The sequence below is a fragment of the Sorex fumeus genome, unplaced genomic scaffold, assembly GCF_029834395.1.
Source record: "Sorex fumeus unplaced genomic scaffold, SorFum_2.1 ptg000014l, whole genome shotgun sequence".
NCBI lineage: Eukaryota > Metazoa > Chordata > Mammalia > Eulipotyphla > Soricidae > Sorex > Sorex fumeus.
In genome coordinates this window covers 34,385,870-34,398,840 of record NW_026606071.1, presented here as the reverse complement: position 1 = coordinate 34,398,840, position 12,971 = coordinate 34,385,870, and the positions used below count along the sequence as shown (strand labels likewise).

Genomic DNA, 12,971 nt, shown 5'->3' with positions numbered 1-12,971 from the left:
GCAGTAGAAGTAAGACACATGCAGAACCTCATGGACTATGGAGAAAAGAGTTTCTGCCTGGGGGGCTCTTTCCCTGAGACACAGAGGAGGATGCTGAAAGCAGGGAAACAGTTTTGATAAAGATTGGTGACTGATGGAAGGGTGGAGTAGGAGCGGGGTAGGGAGGCATAAGAAAAGGTTGCTGTTGAACTTGGGGACAGACTGCAGGTCAACCCTGAGGCGAAGTTAAAACCTTCCTTTTTTTTTTTTTTAAATTTCTATTAGTGAAACACCATGAGGTACAGTTGTAGACTTACAAATTTTTATGCTTGGGTTTCAATTATACAATGATTGAATACCCATCCCTCCACCAGTGCCCATTTTCCACCACCACTGATCCCAGTATCCCTCCCACCCCCCCATTCCCCCCAATCCCTCCCATCTCACCCTGCCTCTGTGGCAGGGCATTCCCTTTTGTTCTCTCTTTACTTTTGGGTGCTTTGGTTTGTAAAAGAGGCATTGAGTAGCAATCATGTTCGGTCTATAATCTACTTTCAGCATGCATCTCCCATCCTGGGAGGATCCTTCCAACACCCTTTGTTCGGTGCTCCCCTCTCTATCTGAGCTGCCTTTTCCCCTAATATGTGCGGCTAGCCTCCAAGCCATGGAGTAAGCCTCCTGGTACTTATCTCAGCTATTCTTGGGTGTTAGTCTCCTATTTTGTTGCTTTATGTTCCCCAGATGAATGCATTCTTTCTATGTCTGTCCCTCTCTTTCTGACTCATTTCACTTAACATGATACTTTCCATGTAGTACCACTTGTACGTAAATTTCATGACTTCATCTTTTCTAACAGCTACATAGTACTCCGTTGTGTAGATATACCAAAGTTTCTTTAACCAGTCATCTGTTCTCGGGCACTCAGGTCTTTTCCAGATTCTGTAAAGCCTTCCATTTTGATGAGTTAACTTAAGAGTCTTCAGAGAATTGGTGTCTAAGGACAGAGAATGGAGGAGCATTAAGTACTTAGGGATGGGACAGAGAGAGCATGGGGAAAAGGGCAGGTACTGAGACACAGCACCCAGAGTGATGGGTTTCCAGGACAGCAAGAGTGCTATAACCTGCTGGTTGAGGGCTGCCTATTGCTCCCCTCTGTTACCAACCTCAGGACCTTGGGTGATTTACATTAACTACTCTGGACTTCCTTTTGTTCCTCTGTGAAGTGGAACAATAGTCTCCTCTCTGAGGGGTATTGTGAGCATAGGGGTGAGGGGTGTGTGTGGAGGAGCAGGCACTCAGCGGCCACCACACAGGCTAGCCAGGAGGTTCCTGATCAGCTTGGACCTCTCCCACAGGGGTACTAGACAAAGATTCACTGAGACTCTTGAAACCCGGCCCACGCCCCTGAGCCCCGTCCCTGAGCCCAACCCTCAGCTCTCATAGAGAAATAAGAGACTGCTGGTACCAGGAACAGCGCCCTCTCTAGATAGTGTTTGGCTCCTTCATCCTTGTCCCTTCCTTGAGAAGGTATGATGACATCCAGTGTCCTTGTTCTACCTGCCTCCTCTTCCGTCATCTCTAATGACTCTGTCTGCCCCAGCGGGGAGACTGACAGAGCAAACAAATGGGGTACTCCCTGCTCCAGTGAGTCAAATTATTAGGATTTAACAAGAGCAAATTAATTAAGGGTTTTGGCACCAAAAATGGTTAAAAAGCAAAACTCCGCAGACTCAGAAGGTTGGCCATCAGAACGTGAACTCTGCAATGAAAAAGGATTCACTTGTCCTCATCATGTTCGTTTTCGCTTGCAACGGATTAGGATTAGGGCGAGGAAGGAGCAAAGTTTCTGAGATGGCTCCACATCTTTCGATATATAGTCAATATAATAAACAAACTGTCCTCCCGATGTTCATTGATTTGCTTGAGCGGGACCAGTAACGTCTCCATTTTTTTTTTTTGAGACTTGTTGTTATTGTGTTTGGCATATTGAACACGTCCCGGGTAGCTTACCGGGCTCTGCCGTGCGGGCGAGGTACTCTCGGTAGCTTGCTGCGCTCTCCAAGAGGGGCAAAGGAATTGAACCCAGCTTGGCCAGGCTGGCTGCACCCAAGGCAAATGCCTTCCTACTGTGCTATTGCTCCAGCCCAATATACAGTATTTATCAAAAAAGGGAGGGAAAAAAATCTTTGTCAAAGCGCCCTGTGTTCCTCCTCTGAGATTGCTTCCTATGATTTAGAGAGACTAGGCCCTTTCCTTCTGAAATAAGGGGATTTGATGAGATATTATTTCAACTATATATGTATAATGAATTCAATAATATGTGTATAATCCAAAATTAGAGCAAATGGACAAGGGATATGGTGTCAGGACTGTAAAAATATGACTTTTCAACTTAATTTTAATATATGCCACAAATTAAACATGTAAGCTAATATATTTCTCTCTTTTGGGGAAAATGAGCCCACCCCTCACCTTATTTTAAAACTAAAATAAGGGAGAAAGCAGCCAGGTACAAACAGACAACACTAAAACCTTATAGACATCTTTTACAAATACTTTATTTTTTGGTTTTGGAGGCCACACTGGTAAATCTCAAGGCTTACTCCTGACTCTTTGCTCAGAGATCATTCCTGGCTCAGGGACCATATGTAGTACTGGTAACAGAACTAGGCAGCTGTGTACAAAACAACTATGATATCCATTGTGTTTTCTTGTCCCAGATATTTGAGAACATACAATACAACTGTCCTCCCGTTGTTCATCGATTTTGCTCAAGCGGGCCCAGTAACATCTCCACTTTGAAACTTGTTGTTACTGTCTTTGGTATATTGAATACATCATAGTTAGCTTGCCAGACTTTGCCATGCAGGCAAGATACTCACGGTAGCTTGCCGGGTTCTCTGAGAGGGGCGGAGGAATCGAACCTGGCTTGGCCGGGCTGGCTGCGTGCGAGGCAAACGCACTTACTTGAGAACATAATACCTGGATTTTAAAATATAAAATTTTAAACCCATCTCATCATGTTGCATGAATAAACTACCTTTGTAACTTTATAGTATCTACTACAGAGAAATACTTGTATTTAGAATATGACTCAGCAGTAGGGCACTTGCTGGTAAGTGGAAGACCTTAGATTTGATTACCAGCTCCAAAAAAAAAAAAAAAATAGAAAGAAAGGAAGAAAAAGAAAAAAATGTATCTGATACTTGTAAAATGATAATAATTACAACAAAAGAACTCATTTGTTCTTCATAATATACCTAACTATATGAAGTGATTCTGCACACTTTCTCATGTATTCCCCCAATAACTTTGGGATGTACTTGCTGTTATAATGCCCATTTTCCTGATGAAAAAATTGAGGCTAAGAAGTCAGTTCTCAAGATCACACAGCTCGAATTGAGTTTCATCCGATTTCAAAGCCCACATTGTAAGCCACTCTCAGCCGGGTAAAGCATTAAAACACATAGCACAAACGGCATCTTATTATGAACACAAATAGAAAGTGTGTACCAATACACATCCATATTTTGAAGAGTGTTTCCCCTATAGCTGCTCTGTCTCTGGGGGGAGCATATGGCCTGCAGTGTGCAGGAGGAAACTGCCAGACACATTGGCACTTCCTGTTGCAGATGCATCTCAGTTTATGTCCCACTTCAAGGACAAGCTGTGAGTCTTTGGGCAAGACATTTAGTCTCTCTGACCTCATTTTCCTTTTCAAGAATGTGGGGAGAGTTTCGCCTCTCTCAGAGGGGTCGGTGAACAGTAGACCGTATTTGCAAAGTGCTTTTAGAACGACAGAGACTAATATGGATTCAATGAATAGTGACTGGCTATCGTCACCTTCATGGCCTTCATCATCACCGAAGTGGCCGAGAAATGCAACTATATCTGTCTGCAGCAGTGACAGGGCTAAACCTTTTCCCTGTGGGGATTACCCACAGGGTATCTTGGGGCATAGCTTCATAACCCTCCTTTCAAGAATGGATCTCTCAATTATACCGACGCAGGGAAATCTGGGGCTTCAGGGCTATTTTTCTTTCCTACCCAGACCTTCTGAACGAAGTTCATGTCATTTCTAAGAGTCTTGGTCTCTATTCATTTCTAAAATCACTCAGTGCTTTTAAGAGAAGGTCTCCTAGGGCTCGGCAATGTCCTGAGTAAGCAGAGCTGGGGAATGTTCTGGCTCTGATGCATGGAGACACCGTCTGTGATGCTCAGCCAAGGTCAACCTCTAGAGGTCCTACTCGGGAGAGAGCTCTGACAGAAATCACTTCCACAGCGACGCCCTCGGCCTTGGCACTTTAGCTGCGGCCTAAGCCATGGCTGGGGCAGTGATAGATGGGATGGTGGCTTTACATCATCCTTTAAAAACTTTTATTTTAAGGTTTTAAAAAATTTTATTTTCATAAGATTTTCCACATTGATTATATTCAAAATTTCAACACCAGTCCCACCACCATGACACCTTCCCACCTTTATTTTGAATTTTCCCACCACCATTCAAGCCTGCCTGCGGAGCAGATGCTAAATAATTTATTTTTCTATTGCTTATTATAAATCTCATGAGAGGTTGCTTCTGGAATTCTAAAATTGTAAATGGTTGAGGTCCAGAGATATCTCTGTAGGGAGCTAATTCATTGTGAGGTTCATTTGGGAGTCTCTGGATCAAGACTGTTGATAAGCTGAGATGGCACCTGGAGGCAGATCATGGGTGTGACAGCCAGGACCCCAAGCTGATGGGAAGGAATGGCCCATATTTACTGCCGCCATGTGGCATGGAGTCTTAGACCTTGAACCTGTGTACCTGGGTTTTGTTTCTGGAAGCTTGTGGCTACCAGGGTTTCATCTGGGGTGGGCAGAGAGGGCATACCCCCTCCATTTGAGGTGCCCTGGTGGAATTGGCTTGGTACAGGGTCTGGAGAGATCTCTGGTAAACTGCTGTCTTCTGGGATTGACTGCTGAGTCTCTCCTTTTTAAACATTTTGTTACCCAGTTTGTTTGTTTTCGTGCTATAGCCAACTTTGCTTAGGGATTTATACCCTGGCATTGTGCTTAGAATTCACTCCTGGTTAGGGCTTGAGGGATGCTGTACAGCACTAGAGATCAAACCCAGGTCAACCATATGCAAGGCAAGCAAGCGCCTTGCACACTATACCATCTCTCTCAGCCCTTGGATGGTGATTTTTTCATGCTTTCATTCACCTTCACTGAATGCTCAATTCTCTGTCCTTTGAGTCTTTGTTACTGTGGATCAAAGCATTCACAAAACTAAGGCTCAAAGCATTTGAGTCTATGAGGTGAGCCTGTTCAAATAGGACCCCTGGGCCCACATCTGCCCAGGGAGACCCCCGCAGAAGTACAGTCGAGCTCCATTTGTGAGAAGTTATCTTCCTGGAGAACACTGAGCTAGTGGCATGGTTGATCCAGTCTCTCCCAGTGATACCATCTGAACACCCCTGAAATAGCTGGGCACATTTAGTTTTTCTCACACTGACCTCATTAGGTCATTAGTGCAGGTCTTGACAGGGCTGGGTGCTTTGTGGGGAGGAAGTGAAGACCCCAGTGTGAAGGCTTGTCTCCACATCTGGAACATTCTTTGATTTCTGGAGCTGTGGCATGTCACTGGCATGTGGCATTGATAGCAAAAGGCGTGCCAGGGTTAGTACTAAGTGTTGGTTCATGGGACCATCCCTCCCAACAGTCTTCTAAGAAAGGGACTGTCAGTAGTAGCCAGAGAGGTAGTGTAGCAGGTTGGATGCTTGCCTTGCATGCAGCTGACCCAGGTTCAATTCCTGGCACTCCATAGAGTTCCTCCAAATTCTTCAAGAGGTGATTCCTAAGTGTAGAGCCAGGAGAAAGCCCTGAGCACAGCTGGGTGTGGCTCCCCAAACCAAAATAAAACAACAAGGGAAATGTCAGCCTCAATGTGTCAGTAAAAAAACATGCTCAGGAAGAGGAAGTGTGACTGAAGTCTCAATTTGGTAGGCCAGAGGTACTTAGCACATTTGGTAGTAAGCGCATTCAAGTAAGGGGGCCCAAAGTTCCTTGAGTGTAGGAGAGGAAATCTCCTTTTCTTCAACTGGGTTGGTTAAAAACCTCTAAGTTATATCAGTTAAAATATACCTTTTAAATTATATATAGTTTTTGTTCACTTTGTGGTTTCAGGGATGATAGCTAGGGTTCACCTATGTGAGGAATGTATATACTCCACCACTGAACCACACCTCCAGCCCCTTAGTAATTCTTTCTCTCTCTTTTTTTTGGAGGTCACAGCCAGCAATGCACAGGGGTTACTCCTGGTTCATGCACTCAGGAATTACTCCTGGCAGTGCTTGGGAGACCATATGGGATACTGGGAATCGAACCTGGGTCGGGCCACATGCAAGAAGAACACCCTTCCTGCTCCAGCCCCTCTTTCTACTTTTTTAATGAAAATTTATAGTCTTGGTGCTGGAGCGATAGCACAGTGGGTAGGGTGTTTGCCTTGCATGCAGCCAACCTGGGTTCAATTCCCAGCATCCCATATGGTCCCCTGAGCGCCGCCAGGAGTAATTCCTGAGTGCAAAGCCAGGAGTAACCCCTGTGCAATGCCAGGTGTGACCCAAAAAGCAATATATATATATATGATATAAGATATATATAAGATACCCAAACAATATTTATACATATATAAAATATATATATATATATATATATATATTCTTCCAAGCAGCAGTTGGCCAGGGTAAGGATTAGATCTTATGCAGTGCTACTCAAATGAGATCTGTAGTCTCAGCATTACCCAAAAATACAAGTTCCTAGGTCTCCCCCCAGAGCTGTTGAATTTCCATTTTCTAGGTGCAGGTGTGGGGAAATGGCTTTAACACCCCTTCTGGCTGAGCCTAGAACAGGCCAAAGTTGAAAAAGCACTGTCTTGGAGATGCCAGCAGTGTTTATGCCTCAGACCAGCAGGAAGTAGGGGCTGGGGAGGAGGACTGTCGTAGTGCTGAGGGGCCCAGGGGCTTCTCTGCAGACTTCTCAGTTGGCTGACCCCACCCCTATGGGCACTCACCCATGGTTCTACCTCAGGTACTCCTAGGAACTTGTAGAAGGTACTCGGGAATTACTAACAAAAAAAAGCTGCACTGAATTCACTGTAACGAACAGAGCAAGTGCCAGTGGTCAAGGCTGGGGAGAAGTGGGTGGAGTGAGGGGCAAAGGGGTGACCCAGTAGGTAGGACCGCCCCTACAGTGATTATCCCATTTCCTACAGTCTTGGACTTCTCAAGGCTATCTCAATAAAGGTGGGAACACAGATGATGAAACTGGAAGGATCTGGTCAGCTGTGGGCCTGCAGGTCTACAGGGAAGAGATCCTCTGACATGGAAGACATTGGAATACGGACATTCCATTCTTTTCGAACTGGATTTTCCATAAATATAGTCCTGGGTTCGGGTATCTTTTAGGTGGTTCCCAGATAACTGATAAGCAGAACCCCCCCCCCCCCCAAAGGACTGAGTCATAACATCCTGGGTTTGACCAAGCACCTTAAGATTACATTTTCTTTTGCTACTTCTCTGGTTCCCTCTTGGGGAACAGTTTTTCCTCAACATGCCCAGACACGTTGCCCATTGGGTCTGGGCAGACTTGGGGTGAAGGATGATGGGTATGCAGAGAAACCACTCTGGGAGATAGCTGATTGCTGCTCATTTATCGCCAAATACACACATATTTTATAGAGGGTCTCAGCCTAAGAGGATGGTTCAATCACATAAAGTTTAGCATTACTGACCTATCTATCACCTTTCCAACTCTGCTTTGCTCCAGCCCAATCCCAATTAGGGCTAGTTAGGAATGCAGCTAGGTGACAATTCTTGGGGGATGAGACTCAACACAGGATACCTGGTGCTTGTCAAATGCACCCAGACACTCCCTACTGGGTCCCTATGCAGGGATAGGTCTTATCTGCTATGCAGGGACAGATCTTATCAGCTCTGACCCTGTTGCCATGCTCCACAGCTCCCTTGCCCAGTGCTCTCTTCCCTCCTGTCCTCATTTCTGTCTCTCTGTTATCAGTTGCCTTTTCCCTCCCCTTCATTTTCTCTTCCATTCCTCCCACCTTTCCCCCTTCACCTGTCTCAAACTGTAGAGCCCTGCCCATTTTCTCTCTATGAAGAAAAGTTCTGCCACCCAAGAAATCAATAAGTAATTTGTCGAGCGGGAAGCAGAGGCAGGGACTGAGGGAAGTGGATGCAGTACTTAGTACTTTTCCAACTTTTGCCAAACACACATTATCTACAAAAACAGGTGCGCCTTCCTCCCCTTCAGCCACCTATCCATTAAAATGGTTTAATTACTTCCTGCACATGAGACAGTTATATAATTAGAAGGCGGTATTCAGACCAAAAATTGAAGCCACCCTCTTCAATCAGGGCAAAATTGTCTGATCAAGAAGCTAATTAAGAATGCAGTGTAGTGGCTCTTACTGAAAGGAGTTAGTTTGGGAATTCAACTGATCCTTCCTTCTTTCTCCCAGGACCCTCCTCTCCTCTGTCATTACCCAGGAAGTTGTGGATAATGTGTTGGCGCCCAGTCTCGACTACACCTGACCCTGTCCCCCTGGGACTTACACTCTAGGAGACGGAGTCTGGCGTTGTTTGGACAATACTGCTGGGGGAAAAAGGGGGGGTTGCTGAAGAGTCATGGGTGCACAAGACGGTCTCCCAAAGGCTGAAAGACCTCAGGAGAGTGGGCACATAAGGAGGACGCCACACATGGGCAGAGAGAGTGGCCCCTTGTCCTAGTTTTGGATCAGCCAGGTCCTCCAGTTCAAAGAATCCATAGGTATTTAGAACTCTCCTAGAATTAGAAGGATAATTCAAGTGTCTGGAGTTTTCCAGGGAGATGGTCCTCTACTTTCACTGGATCCTCAGACGAGTCTGTGAAATTAAGGACAAGGATCTTCTGGGCAACGAGGAGACTGTTTCCCTCTGAAGTCTGGAATATTCTCCCAGAATGTGGTGGCAGGGGCTGAGGGAGATGGTGGGAAGCTCACTGTGGTTGGTTGTCTCTTCTCCTAGAGGCCCAGTGAGGAGAGAGAGTGTCAACTTCCGGTGGTCCCGTTCATCTGCTTGATATGGAGGAGATGGAGGAGTCTCACCAGTTTTTTTTAATTTAATATTTTTGCTTTTTGGGTCACACCTGGCAATTCACAGGGGTTACCTGGCTCTGCATTCAGGAATTACTCCTGGTGGTGCTTGGGGGACCATATGGGATGCTGGGAATCAAACCTAGGTCAACCACATGCAAGGCAAACGCTCTACCTGCTATACTATCGCTCCAGCCCCATCTCACCAGTTTGATGTTGATACAGATTTTTCCACAGGGGCTGGACCCCCACCCCTACCTCACTCACTGTCACAGGTCCCAGTCTTCCACACAGTCTCCCCAGATGGACAGTCACCCCTTTCCTCAATAGCCCATCCTTATCTGACCCCGTCTTCCGTGTCACTTTCTGGAGCTCAGCTTAATCACTAGGACTTCCTGTCAGTCTTCTTTAACTGCGACATAACTGTCCTCTGATAGCACAGTTTCTGCCTTTGTGGCTGTGTTCTCTCCTATATAATTGATTCTGTGGAGAATGGTGGAGGGCCTGTTTTCTTTGCCCTCCACTCCTTTTCCCCCTTTTCCCTGCCGATCTTGCGGCTGACTGCCTCTTCACCTTTCCCCTTCCATCACGTACCTGGCTCGAGTGACCCTCAGGATCTTGTTCTCAGCAGAGGTTGAACCATCACTAGGGGAATTTCAGAAATGATGGTGGGGTTTCTGTTTATTTTTTAATATAGTTGGGTCCCAGCTTTTATTGAAAAAGACAACTCTGTGTTGTCTTCTTATAAATGACTTCACCCTTTGCTTCTCTGTGTTAGAGCTTAATATTAATTTTTTTTTAAAAAAACCACAGTGGCTCATATTACCATATGAGTTTCACTTCAAGCTAGGAAAGAGCATCCTGAAATATATTTGTTTTAGGAAGGAAGCATTTGATTGGATAGCACTCTGGATATCCATCTCCCTGGCTTTCTCACTATTCGATCCCACCTCAACCCTACTCAAGCGATCCCCTCCTAGACCTCATCATCATCAAGCCAGATATTCTAAAACCTGTATTTCAACATTCTCCTTTTGAACCATGACCTTTTCCCCCTGTCATTTTCTGGCTTCATCGATTCTCCAGTTTCATAGAGAGCACTTGGCATTGGCCCTAGCTTCTTCCATCTTTCTTTTTCAGTTTTCTTATTCCCTTTTGTACTTTCACTCTCCTCCTCCCCAGTCTAAATTCCATGGGTACACATAATAATCAATCCCTTGCAAGCATCTGTCATTCTCCCTCTCCTACTTACTTTGCACGCCTGGAAAAACAGTCTGTACAAAAGCCAACCTTCCTCTTCTTCTTCCACAGGTGCTCCTAGCAACTGTTGAAGGTGTGGATCCAAATCACACAACAAATAATGACTCACTCGAAATGTAGAGTCACAAATCTCAATTGGGCACCCCAAAGCATCAGCTAGTTCTATCATATCTGCCTTGTTTTTTCACTTTCCCATTTTCCAGGATAATTATTTCTCACCTCCTCTTCTCCCCACAAATATGCAGCACTCCCTCCTTTGCCTCTTCTACTCTAGATGATGATTTCATGGAAGAAAAAGATAGGATGCACTCAGATGAGAACTACCTGAAGTTCACTCTTGTGTTTATCATCCTTTCTCCGCATGTCCACCAAGCCAATGCCCACCCCTCTTTTCACCTGAGCCCACCTTCTAATGGCATTTTAGAGTTATCACTCCCCCCACCCCTTGGAAACTGTCTCTTTCTTGCTGTCTGGTGCTCTACATTTGCTGATCTGGCTTCAATAATCATTTATTGCTCCTGGTTTATTTTGCTGGCATTCCGTCCACCATCTATTGATCAGAAACTGTTATCTTTGTAATTCCCAAGAGATTTGGGGTATTTCCAAAATCAAACTTCCCTTTATTTCCCAGTCAGACCCCTCCCTAAGCCTCAGACTAACATATCTAACAGCCCACCTAACCTATCCAGTGAGATTCCTACCAGACATCTTAGATTCACAATAGTACTGTAGCACTGTCCTCCCACTGTTCATCGATTTGCTCTAGCGGACACCAGTAACGTCTCCATTGTTACTGTTTTTTGGGCATATCGACTACGTCATTGGGAGCTTGCCAGGCTCTGCCATGCAGGCGGGATATTCTCTGTAGTTTGCTGGGCTCTCCGAGAGGGACGGAGGAATCAAACCCAGGTCGGCTGCATGCAAAGCAAACGCCCCACCCGCTGTGCTATCGCTCCAGTCCTAGATTTACCATAAGCAAAATATAACTATTAATCTTTATGGAAAGCTGACTAATAACCTCCAGTAATATCAGCTCCTAAAATCTGGAGCTTTTGATTTCCTTACATCGCCAGAGGGGCTTTACAATGTGATTCAAGAATTTTGAAATGCAGAGATTGTCCTGGATTATTCACATGGGCCCAATGTAATTACAAGTGTTCTTAGAAGAGGGAGATCTGATGACACCAAAAGGAGGTGGAATGATGAGATGAAGAGGCGAGGAGGGCGGGAGTGTTCTAGAAGCTGAAAAAGAGGGAAGGAAATGGCTCTTCCGCTCAAAGCCATTAGACATTTGTATTAACCCAGGGCGATTGAGTCTAGACCTTACAGCTATCTCAAGAGAATCCCTTTGTGTTGTTTCAAGCCACTATATGAGTAGTACCTTATAACAGCAGCCACAGGCAGAAAACACATGCAGTGGTCACCACTCTGCCCTTGCACCCCCCAGAGCACAGTCCACCACACCTCTATTTCCCCAACGGGCAAGGCCAAAGACTTCTTGTTTTCCTTGATCCACATCTCATCCATCTTCAAGCTTATCAGCAAACACCAACTCCAATGGTCTCCTTCCACCTCCATCACTAGCCCCAAGTCCGAGTCTCGTCCAGCAATCATTTCCTGACAAATCATCACTTCTTCACTTTTTTTTGGTTCTGGTTATATTCATTTTGAGAAATTCCAACTGATTGTATCTATTGGGACCAGGAGAAGCTTCCTGGATCACATACTGCCCCTCCCCCAACAGTAAACCATTCAGGGACTTCCTTGGGCTACATTTGGTCAGTGTTCGGTCAGTCCTCTGTTCATTCTCTGCTCTTATTCACTGCACCCAGCCGTGCTGGCCTTCTTTCTGTTCCCACCTCCTGGTCTTCACGTTTGAATTTCTTGCCATGAGTGTCCTCTTGCCACAAATGTCCTCCCCAGATCTTTGCAAGATTCTCCTTTCCCTTTATTATTTATAATTATTCCTTTTCTGGGTCTTCCAAGCAATTCTCAGGAGATCTGGAGGTCTCTCCCAGTGATTCCCAGCCACACCAGGAATACAGTGTTGCTTAAGCCCTGGACCACCCCAGTAGCTGCTTGGGGACGTCCAAGGCTGTCACCTCCCTGAAAAGTCCATTCCCTGCCACCCTCTCATTGAAACGGGGACCCCTAATGCCAGGGGCTACCTCACCCTATTGTATCTTTTCACAGATTTGGCACCACTTTTAGTAGCCTGGTTTGTTGAAGTGTGTATTGTGGGTCTCTCCATGAGAACGTCAACTCTCTGAGTGCGTGGCACTGCCTGCCCAGCCTCTACATTCAAGCATTCAGCACATAGTAGGCATGCAGTTCATCTGTGTTGGCCCAGTTGTCTGATGCCACGTGCCAGTCACTCTGCACTGCCTCTGGCACCAACATAACAAAATGATTTGGTGCTGGGGAGCAGTATGCATTTCAGGAGTGTCGGGCTCTGTGTGCAGAGCTAGCCCTGGCATTTCAGACATCATTCAACACGGCTGGAATGATGACAGGGTTTCTTTCACGGGCCCTTTGAAAGCTCGCAACACATTCAGCATCTGCTAAATGCTGGATGCCATGGATACACGATGGAGTGAAGAAA

At 45.6% G+C, this 12,971-nt stretch overlaps 1 protein-coding gene across 1 annotated transcript in view; it reads left to right on the top strand.

Moving 5' to 3' along the window:
* The window catches only part of MARCHF4 (membrane associated ring-CH-type finger 4), a 126,562-nt gene that overhangs the window by 112,861 nt on the left and 730 nt on the right, over nt 1-12,971 (top strand). The gene's annotated exons all lie outside the window — the stretch shown is intronic.